Source organism: Phascolarctos cinereus, unplaced genomic scaffold (genome assembly GCF_003287225.1).
Source record: "Phascolarctos cinereus isolate Bilbo 61053 unplaced genomic scaffold, phaCin_HiC Scaffold_726;HRSCAF=1367, whole genome shotgun sequence".
Lineage (NCBI taxonomy): Eukaryota > Metazoa > Chordata > Mammalia > Diprotodontia > Phascolarctidae > Phascolarctos > Phascolarctos cinereus.
In genome coordinates this window covers 131274380-131293972 of record NW_027556098.1, presented here as the reverse complement: position 1 = coordinate 131293972, position 19593 = coordinate 131274380, and the positions used below count along the sequence as shown (strand labels likewise).

The 19593-nt window shown below is 38.8% G+C and overlaps 1 protein-coding gene across 1 annotated transcript in view; it reads right to left on the bottom strand.

The window, feature by feature from the left end:
• Positions 1-351: 351 nt before the first annotated feature.
• Positions 352-19593, bottom strand: part of AMER3 (APC membrane recruitment protein 3) — a 51894-nt gene continuing 32652 nt past the window's right edge. Inside the window, exon 2 of the mRNA XM_020967199.2 lies at positions 352-5946. The gene's annotated coding sequence lies outside the window, so the exon portion shown is untranslated. The remainder of the gene's footprint in view (positions 5947-19593) is intronic.

The window sequence follows — 19593 nt, the reverse complement described above, 5'->3', positions numbered from 1 at the left end:
TCATCTCTAACTTGGAGTCACAGTTGTCTGTGGCATGGAGGTTAAGTGATGTATCCATGATAACACAGCTAGCATGTATCAGATGAAAGTCTTAAACCCAGGTCCTCCTGATTCCAACACTGATCCTCTGTCCATTACTCCATGGTTCCTGTCTTGAAAGGCTCCATCATGTGTAACTGTTAAATTGACAGGTTTCCCCTCAGAGGTGACTGCATTATTGGAAAGAAGAACATTTTCTTCCAGAAGGGTTTGTGCAAAGGTAAACATCTCCACTCTGTAATACCTATCCCCACACTTAGAATAAACATGGATATCATGACCAATCATAAAGGCAAGAATTCACCAAAGGCATCAACATAAGGCTGCATTTATTTTTTTCCTCCAAAAACAATATTTAATGAAACTGGTTTTCTTTATTGCTGGTTGATTCAAATGCTTTATGGAGTGTTTATACAACATGATGTTTTAGGACTTTCAATGGACACAATATTGCTTTTAATTACAACATCAATACAATGAGTAATGTCAGTCATGTTACAGAATCATATATGATTAGGGTTGGAGAGGACTTAGACTATATAGGCCAATCCTCTTACTTTGCAGATAAGGAAACTGAGGCCCAGAGAGGTGAAAGGGGGAAAAATTCTAATAATCAGAGCTGTCCAAATGTGGAAGATCTTAGAAGGTACTTGTCTTTCACACAATGCTTTTAAGCAAAGCATCTATGACCATTTGTCACATATATAGTAGAGAGAAATATTTCTCAGGTACAGGTTGGACTACATAATAGTTCCTTTTGTGACCCTTGACCCTCCTCCCTTTACATCCTCCACTTTCTCCTTCTACAAAACACTTTTCCCTTGAAATATACCAACTGTGCTCAGAAAAAGCCCAGACATTACATAGTTAATCTATGTAGCATATAATCATCCTATCACCAACATTGTCATTGAAAAAAAAAAAAAGAAAGCCTTGGGGCAGCTAGGTAGTGCAGTGGATACAGCACCAGCCCTGAAGTCAGGAGGACCTGAGTTCAAATCTGGTCTCAGACACTTACTAGCTAGCTGTGTGACCCCAGGCAAATCACTTAACCCCCATTGCCTACACACACACACACACACACACACACAAAACTGCCTTCCAGACCATCCAGTAATTAAAGCCCAAGGGGTAAATAATAATAACTTGTATTTGTAAAATGAGGTACTTTCCACTTCAGTGATTCTGTGCAAAGATTTATCCAAGGTCCCTTAGCTAATAAGTAGCTGAACTAGGACCCAAAGTAGTATTACTTTGAGTCACATGTTATTTGTACTATACCACACTGCCCCATCCTTCTGGAGTCAAAAGCCTCACCTGAAAAACTACTAGGCTATAAATTCCTTGGGGAACTGGAATGGGTTCTTATATATCTTTGCATCCTCTCCTCTAACACCAAGAATAGATTCTTGGACATCTTTTGTTGAATATATGTTGAATGAAGGAATAAATGAACTATACCTGAAGAAAAGGTAACTTGAGTTTTATTAACTGCTACAGAATTACACCCTGCCTCACAGGCTGGTGTAAGGAAAAGGGCATTGTAAACCCTAAAATGCCTATTAAAAAGGGGGCTATTGTCACCTTTGTGGTCATCATCATTATTAATTAACCTTTCATTTTCATTTTTAAGTCCTTTCACTCTCCCAAGCAAGAGTATAATTCAGAGGAAACTCTTATGACTTGAATCATTATTACCCAGCTTTGGATATCATAGAGATGAAATCAACTCAATTCAACAAACACTTATTAAGCACCTATGTGTACATAAGACTGCATTAGATTCTGGGGATGAGGGAAACAAAGTTAAGTTTAGATTAAAATACACTCTCCCCATGGACAGTCCAATAGGATAAGAAAATACATACATAGATAGATAAATATAATATATGATAAATGTATTAGATGGGGCAACACACCCCCTGATATATACTAACTATGGCCAGAAAAACTCACCTTTCCCAGCAATGGGATATTTCATTTTTACTGAGCCTCTTTCCTTCCTGAAATCTCTTGAAAAAATGGTGGCTGCAAGGGTCCAAGAGGTGTATGTGTAAAATAATGCTGATTCAACGTATTTGCTTTCCTCCTGGGCTCAGTTATGGTGCAGGGAGGCTAAACAAGGAATATCAGAATCCGCACAACCACCGCCACTGCCACCATCTTGCCAAACACATTCTACCAGGTGGCTAATCATTTGGGGGTGCAAACTCAAATTCATGTTTTGGGGACATCATAAAAGGGAGGCTTAAGTCTAGAGGTCATTTCTTCTACTTTAATGCTGATTAATTTAATCCCACATCTACCTCTGAGAGAATGTGAGTTTTATTGGGTGGAGTTGAGAAGACAGCATCACCCTAAGTCAGACTCTAACTCATCTGACCTTCCTCCTCTTGAATCCCCTTTTATCTTTCAAAACACCTTATTTTTGAAATATACCAATTATGCTCAGAAAAGGCCCTGCCATATCATTGCTAATCCACAAATCAGATATTAGTTCTCTTCCCAACACTACTGTCATTGAAAATAACTCCACACAATCTGGTGATCAGAGCCAAGAGGTTAAATAATAACAGCTCACTTTTATATAGTGTGCTGTTCACAATAATACTGGGATATACAAAATGTAAATGATTATTATCCATGGTTTACAGTGGAGGAAACTGAGGTCAGAAGTCAAGCTTGCATCTTGCCCACAGTCACAGAGCTAGAAGGTGGAAAACAGAACTCAATCCTGGGTTCTCTGACTCCAGATGCAATGTTCTCTGTCCACTACACTGCACTGCCTTTTCAACCAATAAAAGAGTGCTTGATTCTCCGTTTGCCCTAGAACCTTGGCAGCTACAAATCACTTTTATTTTTCATCACACAACTTTGAAAACCACTTGCAAGCAAAAGCAAAACATGTCCATTCCCCAAGGGTATTTGATACTGTTATCTTGTTAATGAAAATCTATTACAAAAATGACCCTCAGTCATCATACCACACTTACCCAGCATTCCTAGAACATGCATTAGTGTCTGGGAGTGAATACAAGACTGGAGACAGAATCAGAAGACGTGCAGTTCCTACCTTTAGTCAGGAACCAAGCTGGAGACAGCTAAAGGTTCTGGCAGTGTTTACCTCACACAAGGGGTGATTTTATGAGCTGTACTTACAATGTTTTTACTTCTATACATGCAAATAGGTGTGCACTGTTGGGGCTTAATAAAAACCAGTATAAACACTGAATTCTTCAAGGGGGACACAAAGAAACTGTATGTACACACTTCTCATTTATATTCCTCCCATGTATGTTTCTTAAGCAATGTTAATGCATTGGGACTGAAGAATTCCCAGGGGTCCAACATATTGAGGCCAACAAAAGACCTTCCCTGGCCTGAGTATTTCCAATGGCCTGTACTCTCTCTAAAGCAAGATTTTTTTTATGCCATCAAGCCAATTTTAAATGTGTCCCAATCTGAGTTTAGAGCACGACAAGCAGAATCATCCAAGTCAGTGAGTCAAGTCAAAAAAGAGGTCATGTTTTGGTGAGCAGTCAAAAGACAGACCCAGCTTCCTTAACCTGCTTTACATAATTATCATCTAGGATGCTAAGGGAAAAATCAGATCGTGTGCCTCAGAAGACATAGAGCTCATGAAAGAAATTCATTTGGCTTTTCAGGCTATTTCATCTGCTTCTAATCTAACCCCCTACCCTACCCAGCAATGCTGCCAGGATGGCCAAAGCTTGTTGGATTTACTATGGTAAATCAAAGATCCATGTAATAGACCCTGCTGAATGGAGTAGTTCCAGGTTCAAACATGCAAAGATTATACACATTTAAAAACTGCCCTTGAGCTTAAAAAGCATCTTCGAAGACTAAACCACAGTAAAAAATAAAAAAAAAAAAAAAAAGGTTGTTCAAGTCATGATGTGAGGCCATGATACCATTCATCTGGCTAAAGCCACTCCAGAACCATTTTCATTTCAAACTTTGGCCAAACTGACTCTCTGGAGTCCCTTTATGCTGAAGCCTATTTACCAGGAGAGTGATGGAATGATTCTTCACTTGGATAGGATTACTATCTGAAAAGATCACTCTGTTCAGTGTTTTCCAAATTGAATTCTGACAACCATCCTGGGCCTATAGGGGCACCCAGAGACCAAAAGTCACTCTCAGTACAAATCCTCTTCCCTTTTCCTGGATTCTTGCTATTGCTTCATTGGAATATTTTTCCAGCTAACTCATACTCTCTCCTCCAGCAACCACTTAATCTTTATTGCAATTCTATCCTTCCTGTAGTTACTTACAAAGGATCATAGGATAATTGGACTTAAAGATAAAAGAGACCTTGGATATCTTCTAGTCCAACTCGCTCATTTTGTAAAAGACTTATTTGAAGAACAAGGAGGTTGAGCAAGAATACCAAGACGTTTCTCCTCCTTATGCTTGCTGGACCAAAAAGAAATCTCCCCTCACTCAATGCTACTAACCGGAGATTCATTTAAGTTTATAAACTATAGCTTACATTTTGGGAGCATGCAGACCTTGACAAGAGTTCAACAAATTCATTCACTGTTTCTGCCTTTCTTTGTATCCCCTGAGCTAATCATAACACCTAGCACATAGTAAGTGCTTAATAAATGCTTGTTGACTGGCTAACTGATTTCTTGGTATCAGTTGCTTTACTCAGATATCTACATGGTCGAGATCAGTTTCAAACAGTTAACATTTTCTTGAGTGGGGAGGAGAGAAAGAGAAGGAAGAGGAGAAATAGGAGAAGATATGCCCCAGCAATAGGTCAGACAACAACTTCTCTTGACTCCACCACCCCAATATTTATTATAGGTACTCAGGAATTGTACTGACTGGCAATATTCCAAGCCTTGGCTATGATCCCAGATGAAATTCTTTTACAACAAGGAATTCTAAATAACTAATGAATTGTCACTGTCATAGGTTTGGGTATGCAAGACTTGCATTTCAGAGACTATTTCCTCCTAGGCACTATACGTACAATTTAGGTCAGCTGCCCTCAGTTAGCAACAGGTGGTCACTGGGCAGTGATCTTCTGGCCCAAACAACTAAGCTGCCACAGATTTGTCTTGGCTTGTAATGTGAATATTCCAGGCAATATCTGAAGCAAACAAATCTGTATACAATAAGAAATCTGAACATTCCTTTAGATTTTTTTCCTTTGTTATGTGTTTTTTATCATGTAAATGAAAACAAGTTAGATGATCTTCTCCCCGAGATGCTGGTAAAAACTGTTTGGTTTTGTTTTTACATTTCCACTACACATTTCTGAAGAACAGAGGGTTTGGGGGCAGGGACAAGGAGGTAAGTCAACATACAAATACTGTCTCTATTATAAAATCAAACCATAAAAGAGCTGTTATCAAAATGCTGTTCATCATATCAGTCTCAGACGAGTCACACGTGAACTTCCGGTGGAAATATACAAGGTATACAGAATCCGGTGGAAAAAAAATAGGTTGACTGACATTAAAAGCATCAGTGCTTGCCTGCCCCATATTTACAATTTTCAACAAAAATGACATTTTTGTATGACTGTGAGTCTGCAATGTAACTAAACAGTTGGAGGACAGATAATTCTCAAACAGGACAACTGATTACAAAACCTCCACGGATGCCAAAGTCAATCTCCAAACTTGGCCATGAGCCAATCTAGCCTCATGGATGCACAGGTTTTGAGAAGACCTGATCTGATGGCCCTAGACTCGTTTCACCCAGGGTAGCAACAGAATTTGAATTGGCAGAAGGCTGTTCTGCTTCTTTGTGGCTACTAAAAGATTCACTGTATTCTACTCTGGATGCACTCTAGTGTAGGCATGACAACCTTGGGTGGGGCCCCAGATGAGGAGTCAGGATGATTTCCATGCCAGTTCCTTGATGCTGCTCCTGAAATTTAAGCAGAAGGAAAGGTGATCAATATGCATTTTTAATGTTCAAGAGGTTTAACAAAGATTTGATTTTCAGGAATTTCTTGCTCTATATAATATAACACATTTGCTTTATGTGAAGCTAAGATAAAAATAAAACTTTCTTACAAATTATATTTTCCAATGATTTTTTTTGCAGCAAAAATAGCTGCTACATAAATACCTCCTGATCTCTGAAAAAGTTATGTATTTCCAATAATAGAGTTCCTATTTTCATCAAACAACATTAATTGGGGTCAGGGAACCATGTAGAAGAGGACATGGTTGAGGCAAGAAGGATGAGATTAACACAATTAAACCAAAAAATAAGTCTTGAATATAAACTGATTGAAAGATATGCACATAAGTATAGAAAAACAGCAATTATCAGGAAAAATACTGCTTCTTAGCTAGTAACCTCAACATTAGAATAGAAACTACAAAAAGGTCAATCACACCCCATACAATAATTTGTTTCTTGTAAACAGGTCTAAATATACAAAATATTTGCCAGATAATATGCACATTCTTATCCAATTCCTTTTAAACCATGGAGGAAGCTAACGATAAAAGAGAGAATTCAGCAACATGGAGGAATTGATCTACTTCAGAATCATAGTATCACAGAATCTTAGAGCTAACCTCAGCAGCTATATGAGTCATATTGCACAGCTTTGTGGCCACAAAGCCACCCTGCATCCAGTCTGATGAGGGCTTCATTAGACTGAGTCAGAAGCTCTGCTTCTGAATCTTGTCCCCACCACTTACTATCTTAGAGATCTTGGATAAGTCATTTAATCATCTCTGCAAAATGAGGGGGTTAGACTAAATGATCTCTGTGGTAGCTTCCAGTTTTAACATTCTATACTTTCTGAGCCTCAGTTTCCAAATCAGTAAAATGGAAATAATCATCCTTGCCTTTCCTACCTTGAATGGCTGTCCTAAAGATCAGGGAAGATAATAGAAATAAAATGGCTTTGTCAAAAATCAACAGACACCCGAATGTGAGAAATGACTATCATTCTTTTGATTTTATCGATCTCATTCTGTTCATCTTTTTCTATGGAGTGTAGATGAAAACAATCCTGCCACAAGTTGCTCTTCTATTTCTTTTTTATCTGACCTGATTAGTATAGGGAGATCCAGTGCAGAACCTCCTCTACCCATGTTCCTAAACATCTTCTGTGCCACTTGTAGTCTGAGCAAGTTAGTTGCCAGGGGCACTGAGAAGGTAAGAGATTTACCCAAGGTCATCTAGGCTGTATATGTCATAGACAGGATTTGAACCTAAATCTTCTCAACTCTGAGGCCAGCACTCTATCATTCTTTTAACATTCAATATTCTGCAGACTCTTGCACGGGTGATTTTTAATACATTTGTTTATTTATTTTTAGTACTCAACATTTACTTCCATAAGATTTTGAATTCCAAATTTTCTCCCCTTCTCTCCCCTCCTCCCACCCCAAGATGGCATATAGATTGATATAGGCTCAACATATACATTTGTATTAAATCTATTTTCACATTAGTCATGTTGTAAAGGAGAATTAGAACCAATAGGAGAAACCATAAGAAAGAAGAAATGAGGGAGACAGGGACAGAGAGAGACAGAGACAGAGAGAGTGCAAATAACATGCTTTGATCTGCGTTTAGACTCCATCATTCTTTTTCAGGATGTGGATATCATTTTCCATTATGAATCTTTTGGAGTTGTCTTAGATGCTTGCATTGCTAAGAAGAGATAGTCTATCAAAGTCAGTCATCACACAACGTGGCTGTTACTGTGTACAATGTTCTTCCTGGTTCTGCTTAATTCACTCAGCATCAGTCCATACAAGTCTTTCCAGGTTTTTCTGAAGTCTGCCTGCTCATCATTTCTTATGGCACAATAGTATTCCGTTACATTCATATGCCACAACTTGTTTGGCCATTCTCCAACTGATGGGCATCCCCTCAATTTCTAATTCTTTGCCACCACACAAAGAGCTACTATAGATATTTTTGTGCATGTGGGTCCTTTTCCCATTTGTATGATCTCTTTGGGTTACAGACCTAGAAGTGGTATTGCTGGGTCAAAAGGTACACACAGTTTTATAGCTCTTTTGCACAGGTAATTTTTTAAAAATTGTTTTTGTAATGAATAAAAATATTGGTATGTAAGTTCATTATCTTGATTATTGTTAAGTAAATCTAGTGGGGGATGAATAGGTATTGCCCTAACCTCTAAAATCTTGTTTGTTTTTTCTCCTCTCTACATATACACATACATATATCCTAGAAGGATTTTAGAATTAACTATGGGTGGCTCTAGCAGAATAAGACCTTTTGAAAGGCTTTCAAACCATCCCTGAAAGTTTGGCCCTTCTTCAAATCCTGGTTTTAGCCCCTGGATGATCCTTTAGAAAACTATATTGGGAGTCCTCCCACTGTACTCACAGCTGAACTAATGACTGGTGCCAAGATTAATCAGTAACCTAGAAGGAAGTTTAATAAAGCCCAAGTTTATAGAATGTCAACAAACTAGGTTACTGTGAGAGCTGACACCTGTGTCATCCCAGCTGACCAACGGAAAGTCTATTCTTACAACTCAATTAAGTTTTAAAGGGACCTGTTCCTACTCAGGAGTCCTCATGTTCTCCAGAATGGCTGGATAAAAGAAAGATGACTTTATTCTGTCCTCATTCTAAATTGAGAAAACAGAGGTTAAGTGATTTGCTCAAGGTCACAAAGCTATTATGTGTCTGAGGCCTTATTTGAACTCAGGTCTACCTGACTCCAGGCCCAGCAGCACTGTATCCACCATACACAAATACATATACATATATATGTAAGTGTATGTATGTGTATATATATATATATACATATGTAAAATGTATATCTTTCATGGGATTTAGAATTGGAGTGGACATTAGGAGTCAAGTAGTCCAGTCTTTAAATTTTACAGATGAGGAAAATGAAGCTTAGGCTTCCCCATAGTCATACAGCTCGTGATCAGCAAAGCCTAGATTTGAGACCTGGTTCTCTAACTCAAAACCCACCTCTTTCCACTATACCACACTGTTTCCATGTTTTGCTTACACGTGGCTTCATCATTCTTGTCACCTTCCTGTTAGTTAAGCTATAGCAAAACAATTCCCTTACATTGGGGTCAATTAATGTTACTCTTTCAAGACACTGCCTCTCCAATGTGATGGACCACTTACTTGCCTTTGTGGAAAACAACAACAAGCTATTAGCTGTATTCATAGCTACTGTCATTTTCATTCCATTTTGTTCAATGTCCGGGGATGTTGCATCCTGGACAAACAAGAAATAGACAAATAGTTGTCGTATTAACTAGGCTAGCAGTGAGCCTCTGATCTCTCGGCAGAAGATGGGTAGAGGCAGTATGGGGAAAGGAGACAAGAGACACAGGAGAATTTGTATTTGAAGAGCATTGGCTTTCTCAATGTGTGTGTGTCTCTATTGATACTGTTTATTAGTTTCACAGACACACAATCTCACTCATGGTAGGCAATCAATTTTCATCTAAGCTGCTCCATTTTCTTATACTTAGTGTGTTTTTTGTCTGTCCTTATAAGCCAATGGTTATTTAGCTACCTCTTAAAGACATAATGGAGTACTTGAAATATTGCTGGACTTGGAGTGAAAAGAACTAAACCAACCCTTACTACCTATATGACCTTGTATAATTCAATTAACCACTCAACCTTTGCTTCCTTATCTATAAAATGGAAATAAAAGGATCGTTGTGAGAAATATCATTGTTATTCAGGCATCTCAGTCATGTCCAACTCTTCTTGACTGCATTTGGGGTTTTCTTGACAAAGATACTGAAGTGGTTTGCCATTTCCTTCTCCAGCTCATTTTACAGATGAGAAAACTGAGGCAAACAGCATCAAGTGACTTACCCAGGATCACACAGCTATTAAGTATCTGAGGCCAGATTTGAACTCAGGTCTTTCTGACTCCAGGCCCAGCACTCTATTCATTGTACCACCTAGCTGCCTCTGTTGTAAGAAAAGTATTTTGTAAATCTGAAAGCAGGATGGAAATGTGATTTCTTATTGAGGAGATCACTGCGGATAGTATAAAGAACACAGGATCTAGAGTCGGAGGACCTGCCTTCAAATCCAGTTCTGCAGGGTACTTCTTGTGTGATCTTCTGCAGGTCATTTCCCTTCTCTCAGACTCAGTTTCTTCCTCTATAAAACAAGAGGATTAGACTAGATGATCTCTAATTTTCCTTTAAATTCTCAAATCTTCTGATCTTCACCTTTAGGATTGTGGTAGTAGAACTTAAGGCTGGAAGGAACTTGGTTATTGTTGTTCAATCATGTCAGTCGTGTCCAACTCTTTGTGACCTCATTTGGGGTTTTCTTGGCAAAGATACTGGAGTGGTTTGCCATTTCCTTCTCCAACTCATTTTACAGATGAGAAAACTGAGGCAAACAGGGTTAAATGATTTACCTAAGATCATATAGCTAGTAAGTGTCTGAGTCCAGATTTGAACTCAGGACTTTCTGACTCCAGGCCCAGCACTCTATCCACTAGGCCACCTAGCTGCTCCCAGAAAGGACCTTAGAAACCTCTTCTCCAACTATATCGTTTGAGAAATAAAACGAAACAGGGCCACTATGATCATGAATAATGGCTTCTTATACCTCCTAGAAACTGAACTCTCAAAATGACAAGGGCTGACTCCAGATCAGGTGGTCACTTGCACAGTAATTTAAGGGGTTTGGTAGCCCTCTCCATGACTAAATATAAATAAATTCACACACAGTGTTCCTATATCTGTATATATGTTTACTGGGAACACTGTGTATGTGTGTATATGTACATATATACTCACACATGTTCCAAAAGTCTTAGAGCAGTTTTAATCTACTAAAGCTTAAATCTTCACTAGCACTTCTGGGTACTCTGCATGTATGTGTGTGTACATATATATGCAAATATACATAAATACACATATAAGTACATGTTTATATCTATTAATAATAGTAATTTTATATGTGTATATTATATATATATATGTGTATATATATATATATATATATATATCTCACTTACTATGTGTCAGGCACATACTAAGTGCTATACAATTATTATTTCATTTGATCCTCACAACAACTCTTGGAGGCAGGTGCTATCATTATCCACATTTTATAGGTGAGGAAACTGAGGCAAACAGAGGTTAAGTGATTTGCCCAAGGTCAAACATGTACTAAGTGTCTGAGGCCAGATTTGAACTCTGGTCTTCCTGACTCCAATTCCAGCACTCTGTCCACTGCACTACGTAACTGATCCTATGTATGTATGTATATCCTACCTTGAATATATATATGTAGATATATATAGATATATATAGATATGTGTCTATGTGTATATATATATATGTATGTGTGTATATATATGTGTATGTGTGTGTGTATATATATATAAACAGAGAGAGAAGAGAGACAGAGAGACAGAAACAGAGAGAGACAGAGACAGAGACACAGAGAGAGACAGAGAAAGATCTAGTGGTAGAGAGGGCTCTTAATCATTATGCAAGCAACCACCTGCTCCCACAGTCAGGGCCCTGTCCTTTAGAAGGTTCAGTTGTTCTGAGTTAAATATATTCAAGGCAATTTATACATCCTACTTTGACTAAAATTCTTCAGTCCACTTCGACAGTGCCTGAAATTCAACCAGCTAGAAATTTCTTGTGCTAACAAGCTCCTATTTTAAAATCCAGATTCCACTGAGAGGATTGAACTTTGATCACTTTTACAACTTAGTGTGAATGCTCCTTCACAACTCAGTTCAAACACCACCTCCTCCATGAGGCCTTTCCTCATCCCTCCCTCAGCTGCTGGTGTCTCCCTGACAAACATTTCCTTGTATTTATTTTGTACATCTTCTCTTCCCTATAGAATGTCAGTTCCTTGAGGGCAGAGGCTATTTCATGTTTTCCTATTCCCTAGCACCTAGCACATAGTAAGTACTTAATAAATGCTTGTTGAATGATTAAAATTACTGTCTTCCTTGGATACCTATCTGAGATAGCCAAACTGAAGATATGGGAGGATTAGAGTTGGTTTTTTATTTGTTTCCAGTTGCTATTTGTATAGGATTGGTTGTTTTGTTTTTGATGGTGAAAAGATGAAGTTAATTTTGGAAAATAGGCTATTGAAGAATGGAAATGACCTGGTAAAGAAGAGAGGAGTCTACAGGGCAGTTGTGTGAGGTGCCTTGAAAGAAATAAACTAAAGGGTAGGAAGTATCTGCAGAAAGATTGCTGGGAAGGTATCAAAGGCAATAAGCCATGCCTCTGAACCTTCCACATATACTTGCTAGAACTCCCTCAACTAACAGCAAAATCTTTCAGTCAGAGAGGTGTAAATCGCCAACTCCCACACCTATGAGCTTCCTTTCTGTTTCGGCAATTTGCTAACAATTAAGAATTAGTCAAAAAGTGTTATGAACTCCAGAATCTCTGTCAGACTAGGAGTACCAAAGTCTCTGGAGTAAAATCTATGAAGTGTGTCTATTTGCCTGGGGTATTTGGAGCAAGCGCTCCAAACCAAAATACATTTGGGATTTAAAACAAAAAAGAGTTTAGACTGAATTTAACCATTTTTTTATGTCTTTACTTTAAGTTTTTTGTTAATCTTTGTACGTTTCTAGATTCATTTATCCTATCTTGTACCAGTAGAACACTCTTCTCTAAGTTGTTGATAGAATAAACACTGGATTTTTTCATTTTTCTTTTATTTTAACAGAGTAGAAAGTTGAAGCTGTACCCAGACAAAACCCAACCTCAGTATTAAACTAAGAGAATGTAGTCTATTTTGTGAACTTTCTCATATATAGAGAGGTTGGCAGAGCACAGACTGAATTTTTCATTTCCTATCAGGAAGTCCTGGGATAGTGTAGAGCTAGCATAAAATAGAATTGTGTAAGTGTACTGTTCCAACACTCTCATGATATAATGAAAGGAAACAATATATCATGGAAAGAGTGCTGGCCTTGGAAATAGGAGATCTAGGTTCCAATTCTGGCTTAGAGACTGTGAACCTAGGTGGACCACTTAAACTCTCTGGATATCAGTTTCCTTATCCATAATAAATTATAGTACTATAATATATTAAGTATTAAACTTATTAAATTATTAAATATATTAATAATAAAACTTGTAATACCATCTTTACAAGACCTTAATTATAATCATCATCCCTCATTTCAAGCAGTGTTACCCCTTACTATCTCTCTGAAAATCAGTGTCTTTGTCTGCAAATAACACTTGTACTACCTGTCTGAGGGACATAGTTTAAAAAAGTGCTTGGTAAACCTTGAAGCCTGTAGGAAATGGGAGTTTTGTGAGGGCTGGGATATGTGATTACTATCAAAAATCTGAACCAGCCCTTGGAGCCTCTAATAATTTGCTTGGAGGCAAAAGCAATAGATATCAAGTCAGAGGATTTAGGTTCAAATCACAACTCTGCTACTTACTACCTATGACCTCCTGCAAGTCACAATCCCTCTCTAGACCTTAGCTTCCTCATCCGTAAAATGAAAAAGGTAAACTTAACCATCCCGAAGGTCTTTGCCTATCCTCAATACATATAATTCTATGACTAGACCTTCCTCAGCACTTTCCGCTATCATTCCCTCCAGGCAGAGCTGAAATCATCAACTTCATCTGATCCCCTCAAATAGCAACATACAAGTTCTGGCTGAGTCTGCCAAGCTGGAAAGAATTTGAGTAAGGTCCTGGCAACAGGACCTGTACATTGCTTGAGAAGAGCTCTAGTAAAAATGGAGAGACTCTTCTGCAGTTTGGCCATTAGATGTTGACATTTTTGGCCTTAGCAAACTGTGAACACATTCCGATTGAAAGACAGAAAAATTCCTTTCAGTAATGTGCTTTCCTAAATGACCCCATGAAAACTTCAGTTGTCTGGAGCACAAAATGACTGGCTTCATCTTTTCATATTGGATTTCTCCTCTATTTCTGACCAAATCAATTTAACCATTCAGTCTTACTCTGTAAAAAGGTATTCTGTTTCCCCAGTAATCCCTCTGAACATTCTTGCCAACAGTCTCAGGAGTCAACTCCAGCAAACTACCTTGGCTCTCTGAAACCCATCCCACTTAGGGTCTAATAGGCTGGGTCATTTCCCTCCAAGATATGGTCCAATAATCCATCAGCTAACATTTGTTGATCAGGGATTACATGCTCAGCACACTGCTAGGTACTGTATTTCAAGGACCAGTCAAAAATCAAAATTTCTAGACCTAAGGAAACATACAAGAAAATGAATACCAAGACCAAGAACTTTGAGGAGTCATTTCTATCTAATCAACCAAGGACCCAGAACCCCCTACTGAGCCCTAACCCATAGACTGTAGAGCTGGGAAAGTCCTTTGATCATCTTGTCTAGCCTCATTTTATAGTAGAAAAATTTTAGAGCCAGAGAAGAAACATCTAAAAGATGTTTGAATGAAAATTGTACCTTGAGCTTCATGGACAGTGGAAAGAGTGTTGGATTTGGAATGAAAGGACCTGCTTTCAAATCCCAACTCTGTCATGTATTACCTGTGTGACCTCAGGCAAAGCACTGAACACTTCTCTGAGCCTCAGTTTCCTCCTGTGTAAAATGAGAGAGTTGTACTAGATGACTGCTCTAAGATTTCTTCAGTTCTAAACCTATGATCATCTCTGCCCTCACGTGATGTAGTGGGTGGGAACCAAACAACAACAACAAAACCACTTGTATTTGGAGTAAGAGGAAGCACCTGGGTTTCAATCTTGGACTACTACTTAATTACCTGTGTGATTCAAGGTCATATAACTTCTTTTTGCCTTAGTTTCCTTAGCTGTAAAATAAGGTGGGAGATGTTGGACTAGAAAAGAAATTCTAAGTAGCAACCAGGGGGCACAGTGCATAGATCACTGGGCCTGAAGTCAGGAAGACTCATCTTTCTGAGTTCATATCTAGCCTCAGACACTTCCTAGCTGGGTGACCTTGGGTAAGTCATTTAACCCTGTTTGCCTCAGTTTCCTCGTCTGTAAAATGAGCTGAAGAAGGAAATGACAAACCGCTCCAGTGTCTTTGCCAAGAAAAGCCCAAAAAGGGGTCATGAAGAGTCAGACACGACCAAACAATGACTAAACAATAAAAGTACTACAAATTGTTAGGACAATTGAGCCCTGATTCATCCTCTCATTTGAGACAGTATTGCCTTCATAACCCAGCCTGAGTGTGTGTGTTGCTATCAATGCCTTAACATTGAAGAGGGAAATAGGCATAGAGAAAGGGGAATAGGGTTATGATCTCAAGGCCTAGAAGGAGGCATTGAGAATTTAGACACTATCAGAAATGAGAGGAAACATAAGCCTGGTATTTTACCCTATGTTACAAGCTAAAGTAAATGCCTTTACTGAACAGCCTCAGGGATGAGTTGAAAAATGAGTTGGGAAAAAAAGTGCTTTATAATTATTTCATCTGATCCTCACAGCAATCCTGGGAGATAGGTGCTATTATTATCCTCATTTCACAGATGAGGAAATTGAGGCAAACAGAGGTTAAGTGACTTGCCCAGGGTCAAGTGTCTGAGGCCAGATTTGAACTCAGGTCTACCTGACTCCAGGCCCAGCATTCTATCCACTGTGCCATCTAGCTGCCTAATACTTTATTATTTTCTTAGATAATCCTAAAGAGTGACTTTCCTAAAAAGTAACAATCCTAAAGAGTAGATAGGGTTGGAAACTGACTTTCCAGTAGTTAATTAGAGGATTAACTTGGAAAGATAAAACTCACCAGATCCTAGCACTTAAAAATGCCCTCAAAAGTGACTTCCCACCTAGTCCTCCAGCCCCTGTCAAGGGGTCCTAGGCTTCTGATAGGTGAGAGTTCACCATATCTAATTCAACCCAGAGCCAGATGGCTACTCTTCACCCATCTACTTGTCAGATAACCATGTATGTGCCCTGTCCCTTGCTTTCCATCTTTACTTCTAAGAACAGCAATCAAATCAGTATTACCAGTTCTAGAAAGGATAGTCAATTGATTTCCCTCTCCATGTATCTCCATCCATGACTCTCCCTCCATTTCTCCATCCCTGTAACTTCTCAAAAAAACTTCCTTTGGCCGCCATTCCACTACATACTTCTTCCCCTATTAGAACATAAGGTCCTTAAGGGCAAAAATTGTCTTGTTTTTATATTTATATCCCCAGTTGCTCAGCACAATACCTAGCCCAAAGCAAATGTTTAATAAAACAATAATGCATTTTCATTCATTTCATTCATTCCTATCACTCATCACCTTTTATCAGGCCAGATACAACCAACTCAACCTAACCAGAGATCAAACAGATTCTGTCCTCACTCATATTCTTATTCAGATCTTCTACTTTGAACTAGGATAGACTCCTTAGTGTCCCATAACCATACTTGCACATTCTCTGTGCATTTTCTCATACTATTGCTCTCCCCACTTAAAAGCTTTTCCCCTTCCCACTCCATTCAGCTTCTACTAATGCTTTAAGGTTTGTCTCAGATATCATTTCTTCCAGGACACCTTCCCTAACTACTCCAGCCCTCAGTGATCTTTCCTACCTTGGAACTCCAATTACACTTGCTATCTATCCACCATGAAGTGGAAGTGATTAATAATTTAAGGGATTAAATTTGGTAGACAGAACACCTGAAGAACTAAGGATAGAGGTTCACAATAGTGTAGAGGAGGCAGCAACAAAAAAAAAACATTCCAAAGAAAAAGAACAAGAAAGCAAAATGGCTATCTGATGAGGTTTTACAAATAAGGAAATGAAAGAAGAAAAGGAAAGGGAAAGGAGAAAGGGAAAGATATACCCAACTGAATGCATAATTCTAGAGAATAGCAAGGAGAGATAAGGTTTTCTTAAATTAACAATGCAAAGAAAAGAAGAAAACAAGATGGTGGTATGAAAGCAGTGACTTGCTTGAGCTCTCCCCCAAACCCCTCCAAATACCCATTAAAAAATGGTTCTAAACAAATTCTAAAGCAGCAGAACCCACAAAAAGACAGAGTAAAACAAATTTCCAGCCCAAGACAGCCTGCATGGTTGATCGGAAAGGCATATCGTGGGCGTGCAAGCTGCAGCGAATATAGAGCAGGCCTCAGAGGACTGAATCAAGGGCAGCTGTGGCAGCTTCCAGACTCCTCAATCCACAAATGCCAAAGACAACTTAGAAGGTCAGTGGTAAAAGTCTGTTTTTGCGGTGAGAGAAGAGCGAGGTCAGAGCCAGTTCCAGAGCGCAGGTGCCAGGGTGGTGGCTGTGTCCTGAGCTTCTGGCCCACAGACTGAGGGGGAATCAAGTGGCTGATCAGAGGGGGACTGCAGGGATCTCTTTGCTGGTGCTGAGGCAGGAGTCTCTTGCTTTGCCCGTGCTTGGATCTGGGTCACAGTTCTGGGTGGCAGTCCTAAAGGTGAGAAGGAGCGCTGGTGAGGTGGAGCTTGTAGTGGCGGTAGAGAGGAAACCCTCCTCAAGGTTCCAAGACAGGAAAGACTGCTTGTGGCTGGACACTCAAAGACCAGAGCTCAGGCGAGGAAAAGAGTAAACACTTTGACCCTTATCATACCACCTTGGAAGAACTGAAAATTTACAGGGCCCTACAAGTATCTCGGAAAACAGCTATACAAACCCCAGAAGCTTGAGACAGTATATTCTCCACATTGGAAGCAGACTTTTACCTTAACAAAGACTTTAAAACTCAAGCAGTTGGCTGGGATCATGAGCAAACCTCACAAAAAGAGTCAGACTACATTATGTTACTTTGGTGACAAAAAAGCTCAAAACATACAACCAGAAGAAGACAACAAAGTCAAAGCTCCCACATCCAAAGCCTCCAAGAAAAATATGAATCCATCCCAGGCCTTGAAAGAGCTCAAAAGGGATTTTGAGAAGCAAGTAAGAGAAGCAGAGGAAAAACTGGGAAGAGAAATGAAAATGATGCAAGAAAATAATGAAAAACAAGTCAACAGCTTGCTAAAGGAGACCCAAAAAAATACTGAAGGAAATAACACCTTAAAAAATAGCCTAACCCAAATGGCAAAAGAGGTCCAAAAAGCCAATGAGGAGAAGAATGCCCTAAAAAGAAAAATTGGCCAAATGGAAAAGGAAGTCCAAAAGCTTACTGAAGAAAATACTTCCTTAAAAATTAGAATAGAGCAATTGGAAGCTAGTGACTTTATGAGAAATCAAGACACTGTAAAACAAATCCAAAAGAATGAAAAATTAGAAAACAATGTGAAATATCTCATTGGAAAAACAACTGACCTGGAAAATAGATCCAGGAGAGAGAATTTAAAAATTATTGGACTATCTGAAAGCCATGATCAAAAAAAAGAGCCTAGACATCATCTTTCAAGAAATTATCAAGGAAAACTGCCCTGATATAGTAGAACCAGAGGGCAAAATAGAAATTGAAAGAATCCACAGATCTCCTCCTGAAAGAGATCCCCAAAGGAAAACTCCTAGGAATAGTATAGCCAAATTCCAGAGTTCCCAGGTCAAGGAGAAAATATTACAAGCAGCCAGAAAGAAACAATTCAAGTATGATGGAAACACAATCAGGATAACACAAGATTTAGCAGCTTCTACATTAAAGGACCACAGGGCATGGAATATAATATTCCAGAGGGCAAAGGAGATAGGATTACAACCAAGAATCACCTACCCAGCAAAACTGAGTATAATCCTTCAGGGGAAAAAATGGTCATTCAGTGAAATAGAGGACTTTCAAGCATTCTTGATGAAAAGACCAGAGCTGAATACAAAATTTGACTTTCAAACATAAGACTCAAGTGGAACATGAAGAGGTAAACAGGAAAGAGAAATCATAAGAGACTTATTAAGATTGAACTGTTTACATTCCTGCATGGAAAGATGATATTTATAACTCATGAGACCTTTGTCAGTATTAGGGTAGTGGGAGGGGAAAAATTATATGTATGGATAGATAGATAGATAGATAGATAGATAGATAGATAGATAGATAGATAGATAGATAGACAGACAGACAAAGGGCACAGGGTGAGTTGAAGATGAAGGGGTGATATCTGGAGAGTAAAATTAAGGGGTTTGAGAGAATTATACTAGAAGGAGAAAGGGAGAGGTAGAATGGGGTACATTATCTTGCACAAAACAGACAAGAAAATGTTCTTACAGTGGAGAGAAACAGGGGAAGGTGAGAGGAAATGAGGTAATCTTATTCTCATAGGATTTGGCTTGAGGGAATAACATACACACTCAACTGAGTATAGAAATCTATCTTATCCTACAGGAAAATAGGGGAGGAAGGGGACAAGAGAGCAGGGGGATGATAGAGAGAAGGGCAGATTGGAAAAAAGGGTAATCAGAAGGAAGTGCTTCTGAGGAGGGACAGGGTCAAAAGAAAGAATAGAATAAATGGGGGAGGCAGGATAGGATTAAGGGAAATAGAGTTAGTTTTTCATAACATGTCTACTATGGAAGTGTTTTGCATAACTGCACATCTATGGCCTGTATTGACTTGCTTGCCTTTTCAATGAGGGTAGGTGGGGTGGAAGGAAGGGAGAAAATTTGGAACCCAAAGTTTTAAAAACACA